Source organism: Megascapheus bottae, chromosome 11 (genome assembly GCF_031878675.1).
Source record: "Megascapheus bottae isolate mThoBot1 chromosome 11, mThoBot2.hap1, whole genome shotgun sequence".
In the NCBI taxonomy this organism is placed as follows: domain Eukaryota; kingdom Metazoa; phylum Chordata; class Mammalia; order Rodentia; family Geomyidae; genus Megascapheus; species Megascapheus bottae.
In genome coordinates, this window is record NC_143519.1 from 48,612,016 (window position 1) to 48,626,373 (window position 14,358).

General features: G+C 41.0%; 1 long non-coding RNA gene across 1 annotated transcript in view; it reads left to right on the plus strand.

The window, feature by feature from the left end:
* Positions 1 to 8,167: 8,167 nt before the first annotated feature.
* The window catches only part of LOC150057040 (uncharacterized), a 41,110-nt gene continuing 34,919 nt past the window's right edge, over positions 8,168 to 14,358 (plus strand). Inside the window, exon 1 of the long non-coding RNA XR_016537032.1 lies at positions 8,168 to 8,257. This is a non-coding gene — a long non-coding RNA (uncharacterized LOC150057040). The remainder of the gene's footprint in view (positions 8,258 to 14,358) is intronic.

Genomic DNA, 14,358 nt, shown 5'->3' on the forward strand with positions numbered 1-14,358 from the left:
TTTTCTTCAAGTCTAAATGCTGAATGGAGCAGGGTGTGTGTGGGAAGGGGGTGGGGGGAGTGTTTGCTCAGCACCCCAGCCCCTTTCTGCTTGTGAATATCAGTACTAACATCTTATGTTAGGAGGTATCACTAAGTTTTGAAGTTTTACTTAAAAAGTAGGTACAAGGATCCCTTGGGAAGAATGTCCTGCCTCTCAATGGCTAGTCACCGTGCTGAGCCAGAATTATGCCACCTGCTTAGCACTCATGGAATTCATTTCATGATCCAGTGAAAGAGATATTTTTCTTCTTCTTTTCTTTCCTTCTTATACTTAACACTGAGAACCTCTGAAGTGTGAATCTGAAAGGGAATATAGTAGAAGATACTATAGGGTGGCAACTGGATGCCAGCTGCCCTTCCTTCTAAGCTGATGTCTGCTCTGTTCACCTGAGCTCAGTCAATATAGAACTTATGTGCTCCAAGAAAGAGATGCAAAGTTGCTATAAAATCAGCAGGGTCGGGGGTACCCTGGTTGTTTTTATTCAAGAAGTCCTTGCAATCGCGTGTGCAAGATAAGGCTGAAAGCCACTGAAAGCAAATAGAGCTCGGGTCAAAGAGGCTGACAAGGGAATAGTTGGCCTATCCCAGACCCAGACTGACATGTTTCAAATGATGGCTGCTTTTCCTCAGCTGCACTTCTCCTCCTCCTTCCTCTTCCTTCTTCTTCCTCTTCCTTTCTCTTCTCTTCTTCCTCCTCCTTCCTCTATCTGTTCCCTGCCCCACTCCTGTTCCTTCTCTTGCTGCTGCTGTTGGCCAACAATCACTGAGTATATATTCTATACTGCGTACTTCCTAAGGTCTCGAATTAAACCATTTAATCTTCACAACAACTCTATGAGGGTAGGTCCTGGCGGAAACATGCCCAGGGCTGTTTTACATAGGATTGACTCAAATGTCAAGAAGATGCAGTTTATACCAGAGTTGAGGTCGTGAGCCCAGAAAGGAAGAACCCATGGTTCTCATGACGTCACCACCCATTCAGTAGCCTTCACTGTGAAAAATGGGGTTCCAGGGAGGTTTTGGAGTTGGAGAATCTGGACTCGGGGACTGTTTGGGAACAAGTGTTTAAGGAACAATGAGCTTACATTACCCTTCTCACTATGGCACCCACCAAACCCTTCTGGGTCATATTCGACACCCCTCCCCCACCTCTAAAGCATTGACTATTTTGAAATCTTTTATCTGGAAACATCAGGCAGCTTAGCAACTTAATCCATATCATACCCATACTTATTTGAGTATTCCTACTCTGTTATAGGTAAATGGCAATCAGAGATGCACTTTGATAGGCCGAGCACAGGCCTATTAACAAGACTTGCTTCTCTGCAGGATCAAGAGGAAGCCTGGGCAAGTGGGACAGACAGCAGAGAGAACATCGAAATCCTCCATTGACTTCCAGGGCCCCATACAGATGCCAAGCCCCCCAACACAGTTGGCCTCAAGACTGGCCTTCAGAGTCTGGGGTGTGTGTGTGCCAGGGAACTCTCCCCTACCAGGAGCACACCCCACCATCACTGTTATAACAGCAGAGGGGCCACAAATCACACCCAGCCCCAAGCATTCTTTTAATCCCCCATCCTCAGCCTCTCTTTCCCCCAGCTCTCAGCACACCATCTGAGATCTTTTTTGATCTTAGGATCTATTAACTCCAAACAAGCTCTGATATTCAGGACTCCTCTCAAATTATGTGAGGGGCACAACCCTGGAATTTTAACATTCCACTGGATACTAAAAGGTGTATGCGCTATCTTGTGGCTTTGTCTTCCTCCACTTCCTCTGACCATCCCTCTTCCTTTTTTTGTTTTTCTTGAAAAGCATGGAGATGGCATTATAGTACCAGGGTTATGAGCATAGGGGTTCTGAGGAACCAGATGGGATCCTGTGGGGGCATAGTTTCCGTCGGACCCATAGACTGCGTTCAAAGACACAGAGGTTCACTTTTGGCACTCATTGGCTCTACACTCTGGACTCCCCATATGTGGAAGGTCCCCTATGGCTGTGCAGTCGAAGAATGGTTCAGTCTTTAGCCCCATGCTGTGGAGTCACATTTTCCAGATTGGGAGAAGCTGAGTCCCATCAGCTGTTAGTCCAGGGTCATCAGACCTAGGGGGTCTATTGAATTTTGCTGTTCCTCCTTATCAGAGTGACAGTCACACAGGGGGCTTCAAGTTGCGCCTATCAAGAGCTGGAAGATGCTCAGGTATGACCAAATGAGGGAGGCAAGCAGTTAGGTACCCGTATTTTGATACGCCCTTCAAAACCAAAAGCCACTTCAAGCACTCCAAATTCTTCCTGTCGCATTGTATTTCAGGCAGCAGAACTCACTGGCATTTCCCTTTCTACAACCTGGCAGAGACATTATGTCAGCTCCAAACCTTCTCTCAGGAGCAATTACAACCATCACGCTTACTTCCCAACACATCCTTTTAAAGGGTGTCGTCAAGAGCACAGCTTACCCTGATAAGTCTCAGGAAGACCTTTCCTCTGGATGGGTCCCCAAACAACAGGACTGTGTGATTGTCTGGGGGCATCCCTTCCAGCACTGAGCTGGTTTCCAGAAAGCATGCTAAACATTGTTGCAGAAGAACAGATTTGGAGGAAACCCCTTCAAAGATGCATGTCCCAAACTAACTGTGCCCTCTCAAGGGCCGTGGGATATTGGGGAGGCAGCTCCTGCCCCTGCTGAAGCACTTGCTTCCCCTGTGCCATGGGAAGAAGAGTGATATGTCAGTTCTGAGTGGGTTAATCCTGGAGACTGAAGTCAGGTAATGCACCATTCGACAACGTTTATTCTTCTATCTGCCCAAAGTTCTACAGTTACTAAGATGCAAGGAAGCAGAGGCTTGCACTTCAGGCTCATGGATAATCTTAGGCACTTTTTGAACATTGCAAAATAAATGAGCATAGAGAGAAAGGCAGAAATCTGCACAATTTATAGGGTGATGCTCTTTTAACATCAAGATATTGTTAAATAGAATTCAGAGCATTAACCAGTTATTTTGGCAATAACCAATAGCCAGCAAAAATTATGGCTTCTGACTGCATCTGTATGACTACATCTTAATAGTTGAAAGCATAAACTACAGAGGAGAAATGTCAGGGTATAAAGTCATTATCCCAAACAAGAAAAAAGTGCAAAAATGCTTTTATGCTAAGGGCTCATGGAAAATTGTCAGATCTATTAAAAATAAAGTAGGGGAATTACATTTTATTCTTCTCCCAGATTATCTATCTTCTTGCTAATCAAGATCATGAGACAGCCAAGTGCCTGTTAGGTGAATGAAACATCTTGTCAAAATGACTAACATTTTTGTACTTAGTCTAGACCAAGCCAAATGAAACAAAGACAGATGGAGCGATCCCATTGAATCTCCTTAGCATACAAGTAGAGGTAACAGCAGAGAGGGCTCAGAACACTCACCCTAGTGGAGCTGCTTTTCATCTGAAACAACTTGTTTCATAGTATGTCAAACTGACCTGGAGAGGTACGAACCAAGACACAAACAGAACAGTGCTGAGAAGTACAGATGTGACACATTGTACTGGAGGAAGACGACACTCCAACTCAGCACACTGTGCATTACACATTTGTGTGTGTGTGTGTGTGTGTGTGTGTGTGTGTATGTGTGTGTGTCAATCTGTTCATATATGCATATGCAGTCAACTCTAAAGGAGGATGTTGGAACAGAGAAGGGAAGAACATGATTTTGAAGACACAGAGGACAAAGAACAGGTCCCTTAAATTGCCATGTTCAGAGGAGATGGATGGTGTGGTACATGGAAAGATTGGAGTGGCCTGTAAGCTAGCATCTATCCTACAGGGTTTCTGAAGTCCTGATGAAGAATCAAACTTCTTCCTAGAAGCAACAGAGCTCTTTTGAATATTTTCTAGTAGGGGGAATGATATGAGACTTGTATTTTAGAGCGATGCTTCAGTCTGCTCTGCAGAGCTTGTGTTAGAGGAGTAAGAGACTTAGAGTAGGGATCATGAGACAATATGGACTATTCTTCAATGGCTACATGTCTGGAAATCACAAGCCAATAAGGAAAAAAAAGTAAAATAGAAATGATAAATTTAATGCCATTTTAATAACTCTTAGCCAATGGATCTTGACTTCAGTATCAAATCCCCTATCACACTTTTATCTGAAATGCTGTTTATCTAGAATAAAATGGATGTAGGATAATATGTGTATGACATGACTGCCCCTCAAAGTATTTGTGAATCCAATAGGTTCTAATTAGGTTAATACAAATGAATGCCGATGCCTAGCTGCAACAAAAAGAAGTAATAGTTCCATAGTTAGGAACCTTCAATCATCTGCCGCCCTCAATGAGCAATTGAATTCATGGCCCATTTTTGCCTTGGAAAATTAGTTTTACTTGGCAGGATGAACTTAAGTTTAATCTAAGATGGCTCGTAAATTTTCACCCAATCTGAAAGACTGAATGTTAACATGTTGAGAGAATCAGGAACAATCATCCCAGTACAATGTTAATTTTAGAATATTGTAGTTTGAGATTGAAGGTTTTCTTCAGTCAGGATGAGTCTGGCATTCATTTAAAGGCTATTTTCCCCTAATTTTAGAGTCTACTGTGTGTTTGCATTCTGCTGTACACTCCTAGGACGCATCATATTAAGAACACTTCCTCTAGGAAGAGTTGGTAAGAATGATCTAAGATCCCATCAGTGTCTCATTTTTATGCCTTAAAGATCAGTTTGCTTTTAGCTCTTGATCACCCACAATAAATTCTTCTTGAAGATTTCTTGTTCCTTAGGAAAATCACCAGACACTCAGGTGTATTCCCCCCACCAAAAAAAAAAAAGACAGTTAAATCAAGATGTTTAGGGTAATTTGGCACCTAAGAGACATTCAGAAAACAATGACATTGAGCCGTCAATTTTTGTATCATTTGTCTAAAATAAGATGAGTAGACTCATCAACTCTGGAAAATTAGTTTTACCTAGCAGGGTGAACTTAGTTCTAGTTAAGATGGCTGAGCCTGTTCTTGGCCCAGATTCTGCCAATCCTTTCAACATTTAAGAGTGGCTGAGTCAAACATCTGAAAAGCTGTGTTCAGGAAGTTCTTGCTCTCCTTTGGTTTATGTCTGGAATATTGTCTTCACTTACCCCCTCCCCAGAAACTGGATGTTCAGCAGCACAGGGATATTGGGCAACTGAGTCACTCACTGAAGGCAGATCTGGACATATGAAGTTGATACGGCATGTTTAGCAAGTACACTTAAAGCCGGTCTATCTTCCAAGGGGTTGTTTAGTATAGTATCCATCTATTCATGTGTTTTTATTGAATAACTATTGTGTAGGTACTTCTGTGGCCACTTAGTCAGATGCCACTGGGAATGCTTTGTATAAGAATCATTTCTATCTCCTGAAAACAATCGTTGGGAGGACAAGGCTTGGAAGTTAAACCGTAAGAAGTTACATACAAGAAAATGTGAATTAGGACATCTGAGGGTATGTGGTGGGATGTTGGGTGGGAGGAGAGGAAGCAGGCCCCTTTAGAGGAAGAATGAGGTGGGGAGCACCCCAAGTTACTGTTGAGGGAGAGGGCTTCTCTAGAAGCGGAGAAGCTATTGTTCAGGAGAGAAAAGAAAGCACAAAAGCATGGCAGTGTTTAGTGTGGGAACTTTGTGATGAGCCTATACTCATAGTAGAATGGAGATGATGGGAAATGACATTGTGACATTGGAGAGAAAGGCTTAGGCCAGACTGTGAAGAATCAAACCTTTTATGCTAAGTTTACTTTGCTGCTAACAAGCAGCCATATAAAGTTTCAGGTATGTAGAGCATGTCAGATACCCTCATTGAATATGCACTGAGTAACAAGTCTAAAACAAATTGAAAACAATCAATAGAGAAAAAGAGGCCAAAATAAGGCTGCTCTGGTACTAGCCTTCTGATTTTTTTTTAAGCTCAAAGTTTTTCCCACCATGCTGTTCAATGGGCCATGGGATGTGAAGGTGAAGAAAATAGATGTGGAAAAATGGCAGTTCACTGACTCTTTTCTTTTTCAGAGCTCATGCATGTGTTACAAGCAAGTAGCATAATGAACTTCCAAAGTCAGGAGACACAGGAAAAAGTCAGTGTGGAGACATTATCAATCCATGCTCAGGGACAGCTCCTAGCATTCTTTGTCCACAGCCCTCTGAACATGTCTTGCTGAGCCCACACCTCTGCAAATCCAGGGTTCTACTGTTCCCTCTCTTTGCTCATTATGTGCCTCTTTATGCCCATTTCATTGGCATAAATAAGTGAGGTGGGAAGGTCAGTGCTTGCCTCAACCTCTCACAGATGACTGCCAATTAAGAACTGGAAACATGAGCTCTCTTTTAAGTTGTCAAGGGCCCTCTGCCAAATGGGATAGATTTCCACTCATGGACTCAACAGGAAACCTGAATTTCCAAACTCTGGACCAATCTCAGAACAATTATGGGGTGTTAATATGTCCCCTGCCCCCCCCCCCCCCGATCTTGGAGTTCAACATCTTGACTACACCTTCCAGATCTTTCTTCCTGTGAGCTAACATACTTTTTTATCTGGGTCCTGCTGGCCCTATGAATAAGACAGAAAGAGGCAGCTAGACAAGATGGTTGTAGTTAGCAACAGGGATCTTGATTCTGGATGGCAAGTTAAACCAAGAAACAAAAGGAGATCCTACAAGGGAAGTCTCATGACTGACCAGAGGCTGGTCCTTCTCTGCTTTTATCATGGCAACAGAGTTGGCAAAATAGGTTTGCCGTTCGCTACCATAATGCAGGTATAGGTGTTTCCTTACCACCAAATATTGCACAAGGACTAAATCTTGGAATAGAAAGAGTAATTTTTTCACCTCCAACTTCAACCAAGAACTAATACTTTATGCTAAAGTTTTGTTAAGTGCCTAAAGCAAAACAATCCACTTATCCTTACTTTTTGTGTGGTAGATTACCATTTGGGGTTTCAAAAGGATATTCAGCTTCTAAGATGGGTTTCAAACATTCCTCTGATTACTACAGCTTGAGGCAGAAGCAAGGTCTCATAGAGAGAGGCGGTGGGGAATGCAATTGCCAAAGAAAACACAGAAAGGGGCCCAGCAAAAGGAGACTGGCCAGAGGATGACAGATTGCTGTAGTTGCCTTGCAAGGGGAAGCAAAATGTTCCATACAGTAAGCTCCAAAGACATTACGTATACTTAAGGGGTTCTTTCAACAAGTGTCTGGGCAAAGTCTAGCTCTCAGATCTAAAGAACCAAAGCAAAAACAGCAAATCTGTGGGACATAGGCTCCTGGGCCATAAGGAAAAGAAGCCAGGCTCATTCAATTATCCACACTGGTTTTGTCACCATTGATCTCTTAGAAAGGAAATGATTCCAGACTCAACACTAGCACCTAGCCTGTCAGTGGGTAGCCCATTTCACTTGCCAGGGAGCATGTACACTCAACTTTTGCAGTGACCTTGGAGTTCTCCTGATCCTCTTTCTTTTCCTGGTACAAAATCCTATTTTACTCCCTCATGATCCTGCTTTCAAAACATTCTTCAGGATGTTTTCACTCAAAATAGGAGTTAGGTGAGTTCACTTCCACAGAAGTACCTGCAGAGACTCACGGCCATTGCCATTCGAAGAGCAAAACCTTCCATCCCACCCCACAGGCTGTGTCTTCTGTGGCTCACAACTCCATCGACATGGATTGTTCCTGTGACAGCTTTCCCTTGAGTCCTCAACTCTCTCCTGAGTCTATTCTTCCTTTGGGGGAAGAGGAAGGTAAAGAAGACAGAAAGGATAGCCATAATCAAATGCAGTTCCCTCTCCCCCAACCCCACAGCATGACTAACAGAAGGCTATTTGCTATTCCATCACATCCAACCAACTGAACATATTACTGCGAATAGTTTCTCTCAGGATTCCTATACTTGCCCCCTTAGTCTGGTTTCTTTGGGGAGGGGGACACTCAGTTCAGCAGAAATATCTGAATCGATAATGGGTTCAAAGGTCCCTCAGGGATCTTGCTCCTTCAGGTACATCAAGAATTATGGCCGAGTGGGCTGGTTGTGCTGCCAGTGGCAGTTAAGAATGTTCCTAAGGTTCTGTGACAGTTAAGAAACAGATCTGCCTGGAATCTTCAAGCTGACCTCTGAGTTAGAGGTCACAAGTCCTAGCTTACATACAAAATATCCCATTCAAGTGTATAAAATAGGTACAAGTTTGATTGTAAAGTATGTATTCAGCTATTGTCAGGAAATCTTTTGATTTGTTGTTCTAACTTAACTCTTTTTGCTGTGCGTGTGTTTGGATTGGATGGGTCTCAATACTGTATTTCCAAGTGAACCCTAGAGTTTAGTAACCAAATTCTTGTGAAGGCTGTTCCTGTTTCTGTATGGTATGGAGGGGTTGCCACAGGATAGAACAAGAGAAACCATGAGCAAAGGGGTCTGGGGAACCCAGGAGAAGGACTCAAGAACAATCTAACAAATATAGGCCAGAAAAATAATGCTAATTAGCTGGGCAGGACGGGATAAACAGGGAGGAGGAGCTGCTGAGGTCTGTGTCTTCTGGGCTTATATAGCTGTTTAAATGTACTGGCATTTAAACAGGCATGTGCTAGAGGGGCACGAGGCCAGGAAGTAGCACTCCATACTCTGGGAATAGTAAAGATGAGCTCTTGCCCTGGTCTTTTATCCTTGTGATTGAAAAAGATGCCTTCCCTCCCAGTCTTGCTCTCTTTTAGGTTAAACAAAGGCACAAAGTAATGGGACCTTCTATCTCTTGATTTTTCTGAACATGAAAAACAATTTCCTTTAGTTCTTTAAAGGCTGAGATAGTATAACATTCATGTAATTGGATATACTATAGTATGTGCATATCATTCGTTCCTTTTTTTTGGTTGGTCATGGATCATGAACTCTGGGCCTGGGCACTGTCCCTGAGCTCTTTAGCTCAAGGCTACTGCCGTACCCCTGGTGCTTCAGCAGCACTTTCAGTTTTCTAGTGGTTAATTGGAGAGTTTCACTGACTTTAGTGCTTGGGCTGGCTTTAAACTGTGATCCTCAGATCTCAGCTTCCTGAGTAGCTAGGATTATGTCATTCATTCTTTTTTTCATGCTCTTTTCTTTTTTTAAAATATTTTTTATTGTAATTAATAAAAGGGTTACATGATATTTGCCAGATAGAAGGTGCATTAATTCACATATATTGATACCCTTTCACATGTCTTGGTCCCCATTACCCTCCCCTCCACCCCCCCATCTTGGTTTTCCCCCCTTCCCTATCCAATTTCAAATAACCAAATACAAATAAATCCAATATATCAGATAACAAAGTGAGATACGGTAACAATATGAGATACCCAAGAGACAGCAAAGGAGATGAAAGATAACATAGTACAAGGACAACAATCATTCATTATATGGCTTTTGTTTCAGTATCCTGGAGGTCCTTTCAATTAGCTTCATACTATATGGCCTTATGTATCAAGGTTTTGCTCTATTGCAGATCTCTGCTAGTAGAGCCCAAGGTTTCTACTGATTATGACAAATGAGGGAAACCATTGAGCCTAAGTTCCTTTGAGTCTGGCTTACTTCATTTAGTATGATTTTTTTCTAAGACTTTCCATTTCCTAACAAATGGGTCTATGTCGTTTTTTCTGACAGCAGCATAGAATTCCATTGTGTACAAATACCACAACTTGTTGATCCACTCATCAGCTGAGGGACATCTCTCATGGACTTTCTTGCCCAGATTTTCCTTGGAACATGACTTTCAGAGCTTAGCCTCCTGAGTAGCTAGGATTACAGGTATAAGCCCCAGGTACCAGGCTTATTCTTACGTTCTTGTGTAATTCTGTGGGAAGATGACTTTGGAATTTGATGGTAGATCTCAACTATTCGGGGGGAATTGAGATAGGTGTGAGAAAATTTTGTCACGTCTCATAACCTCTGGTGATGATTGGCTGAAGGGTAGCTGTGAGAATTTTAATAGATTTTAAAGATGAAAATCTGGCTTTGAACTTTTCTACCAACTATGGACATATCCCTCACCTATTTTACATAAAGCTGGTTTTGCTCTGTGGGTTTTTTTTTCCTTTTTGCTTTTCCCAGAAGTATGGGTCAGGAGATGCCTCTCTGTTAGTTTCACTATCAAAGGGATGTTTGTTTTTAATGCTACCAGGATGTGCTGGATTTGTTCATCGTTTAGAGGATAGGTTTTCTTAGATCATTCCATATTTTATTTTCTTCCCCATTTTACTATTTGTTGCATTGGTTAAGGGAAAAGTGATGTAACCTTGAGAGAAAGAATTGAATGATGTGTATATCTTCAGTATGACTTGTTGGGCTGAGATATACGGTGGTTCCTGTGATCTCTGTAACAGTTTGGTTGAGAGCAGCCACACCCAAATCAGCAGAGTGGAGAAGACTTTGAGCTTTGGAGTTAGGCAAACCAGACTAAATGTGGATTACATGATGAATATTATTCCGATCATTACATCATTCTTACATCATGATGATTACATCATTAATTACATTCTTTTGATTACCAGTGTGCAAGCCTACATAGGCCAAGTGATCTTTTCCTTTTATGAAACAAGACCAGATTTTCTAATTTGATCCAGAATCTACATTTTTCCAAACCATGTGTCATAAATATTTTTATATTCATCTATAGCTCATAGTGGTTGGATAATACTTTGTGTGCACTTAACTTTATGGTCTTTCAATTATAAGTCTGCAATTAGTAACCATGCAGATACTATTTGTTGCTGATTATTTTGTTCATATGAAGGATGTTTCTTTGTAGATTCTAAATGGTAGATAAGAGTGGTGTCAGGTGTCCAGCAGTTTTTTTCTTTTTTCATATATTTTTTATTGTAATTAATAGAAGGGTTACATTATATTTGCCAGATAGAAGGTGCATTACTTCACATACATTGATACCCTTTCTCATGTCTTGGTCCCATTTCCCCCCCCCCATCTTGTTTTCCCCCCTTCCCTATCCAATTTCAAATAACCAAATACGCATATATCCAATATATCAGATAACACAGTGAAATACCGTAACAATATGAGATAACCAAGGGTCAGCAAAAGAGATGAGAGCTAACATAGTACATTAAGGACAACAGTCACTCATTATATGGCTTTTGTTTCCTTATCCTGGAGTTCCTTACATTTAGTGTCGTACTATTTGGCCTAATGTCTCTAGATTTTGTTCTATTGTAAATCTCTGCTAGGAGAACCCAAGGTTTTTACTGATTATGACAAATGAGGGAAACCATTGGGCCTATGTTCCTTTGAGACTGGATTACTTCACTTAATATGATTTTTTCTAAGTCTTTCCATTTCCTAACAAATGGGGCGATGTCGTTTTTTCTGACAGCAGCATAGAATTCCATTATGTACAAATACCACATCTTGTTGATCCATTCATCAATTGAGGGACATCTAGGTTGGTTCCAGATCTTTGCTATGGTAAATAGGGCTGCAATGAACATCATTGTGGTAGTGGATTTAGTATGCCCTTGTTTCTGAATGATTGGGTAAATGCCAAGTAGTGGAATTGCTGGGTCATAGGGGAGCTCTATGTTTAGCCTTTTGAGGATCTGCCATACTGCTTTCCATAGTGGTTGAACGAGTTTTCACTCCCACCAACAGTGTAGTAGTGATCCCTCCTGGCCACATCTCCTCCAGCATCTGTTACTAGTTTTCTTGATCCTGGCCATTCTAACTGGAGTGATTCTAACTGGAATCTTAGAGTTGTTTTGATTTGCATTTCTTTTATGACTAGAGATGTTGAGCTTTCTTCATGTGTCTATAGGCCACTCTTATTTTTTTCTTCAGAGAAGACTCTCTTTAAGTCTTTGGCCCATCAACCAAGAAGACCTAATCCAACTAAACAGGCCTATTTCAAGCACTGAAATAGAAATGGCAATAAGAGAACTCCCACCTCAGAAAAGCCAAGGGCCAGATGGATTCACAGCTGAATTCTATAAGGTCTTCAAAGCAGAGCTCACACCAATACTCCTCAAGCTCTTCAATGAAATTGAAAACGAAGGTTCTTTGCCAAACTCATTCTACGAAGCCACTATAACCCTCATCCCAAAACCAGACAGAGATTCATCAAAGAAAGAGAACTATGATGAATACTGATGTAAAACTTCTCAACAAAATACTGGCCAACTGTCTACAACAAATCATCAATATATTATACACTATGATCAATCAGGATTCATCACAGGGAGGCAAAGCTGGTTCAACATATGCAAATCAATTAATACAATTCAACACATCAACAGGAGCAAGGACAAGAATCCCATGATTGTCTCAATAGATGCAGAAAAGGAATTTGGCAAGATCCAACACCCCTTTATGTTAAAAGCTCTGGAGAAACTAGGAATCCACGGAACTTCCTCAGTATAATAAAGGCTGTGTATGACAAACCTACAGCTAGTATTATACTTAATGGCGAAAAGCTAAAGCCATTCCTTCTAAAATCAGGAACGAGACAAGGATGCCCATTCTCTCCACTCCTCTTTAACATAATATTAGAATTCCTAGCCAGAGCAACAAGGCAAGAAGCAAGCATAAAGCGATCCAAATAGGGAAAGAGGAAGTGAAACTTTCCCTCTTTGCAGACCACATGATTCTGTATTTAAAGAACCCTATAGACTCCATTCCCAAGCTCCTTGAGCTGATTCAAAACTTTGGAAAGGTAGCAGGGTATAAAATTAACCCTCAAAAATCAACTGCTTTACTCTATGCCAACAGTGAGAGGAACAAGGCAACAATCAGGAAACAACACCTTTTGCAATAGCCTCAAAGAAAATAAAGTTTTCTTAATGACTTATGAGACAAAGTCATGAGTTCCAGAGTTCCAGAGGAGGAAGTGTCACTGTGTCTCAAAGGGTAGGGCTGTAGACTTGAGCTGAAGAGCCCAGGCCCAGGGTACAAGCCCCATGACTTATCCCCCAAAATGAGGCCACACAGAGTTCCAGAGAAGATGTTAAAGTTTGAAGGTAATATATATCGTCATATATATGTCATTATTCTTGAAAATTATCTGTGCAAATTCACCAGTTTGTGAAAGTTAGCTTGTGACTCCCAGGTCAACATTGGCAATGTTTTAATGGCTATCCATAGAAGTGTACAGACTCAAAGCTGCAGAAAATTTGAGTTGCCCACTGTGCAATTCCCAGCTGACGTGGAGCAAAACCTTTCTTTCTTAGCTTAGAGAGCTGTACCTGGCGATCAAGATGATTGTACTCATGTTCAATTGAAACCTCCTTTTTTTTTTTTTTACAACTACTTAAAGATAATTAACAAAAAAAGAAATAAACAAGCAAAAGAATAAAGTACAACCAATCAGGGTGATTATATTTTCATTAGTGAATATCATGAAGCCTGAGGCAGAGGTAAGAGAATTGAGAGTATATTAAAAGAAGTGATTACTATGATTGTCCTTTATGGTTTAGCTTACAACTATACATCTTTCTACAAATATGCATAATGTATATTAAAATGCATATGAACATCTAAAATTTTGATAAGATAAAGTGAAGCTTACACTCCAAATTTAAGTGAGTTTTAAGAGTGTTTTTGTATCCTTAAGAATAAAGATTGTTTCATAAGACAAACTATAATGAATATCTTAAGTAGAGGTGAGAATTTGACAGCTCCAGAAGGACTGCTAACTTCTCAATTAGAACTGTTATAATGATCATTGTATAATTTTTTCTCCTTTTATGCATGTGACTATTTTGTCAGGTGTCAGGTTTTCAGAAATAATAAACCCTAGTGTTGTAATAAATTTGTATGTGGTGTGTGTGTGTGTGGGCGTGTGTGTGCGCGAGCACGCGACCTGGTCCTGGGGCTTGAACTGTGGGTTTGGGCATTGTTCCTGAGCTTTTGTGCTCACGTCTATTGCTCCACTGCTTGAGCTACAGATCAAGTTCTTGCATCTTTTGGGTGGGTTAATGTACTAACTTTACTCCTGAGTCCTCAGATCTTAGCCTCCTAAATAGCTAGGGTTATAGGTGTAAGTCGTTGGCACCTGGTGATTGTGTTCTCTCTCTCTCTCTCTCTCTCTCTCTCTCTCTCTCTCTCTCTCTCTCTCTCTCTCTCTCTCTCTCTCTCTGTGATAAATTCTTTGAACTTCAGTCAACTCATGTAAAGATGTTAGTACTTTCTCATTGAGCTATATAAATTCAAAATACTTGTATTGTTAAATGCATAGCAAAAAGTTTGTGATAATCATTGTGATATTGAAAAGTTAATAAGAATATAGGAAGTGGTGGCTGCCAATATTTACTTGTGACAATAGAGAT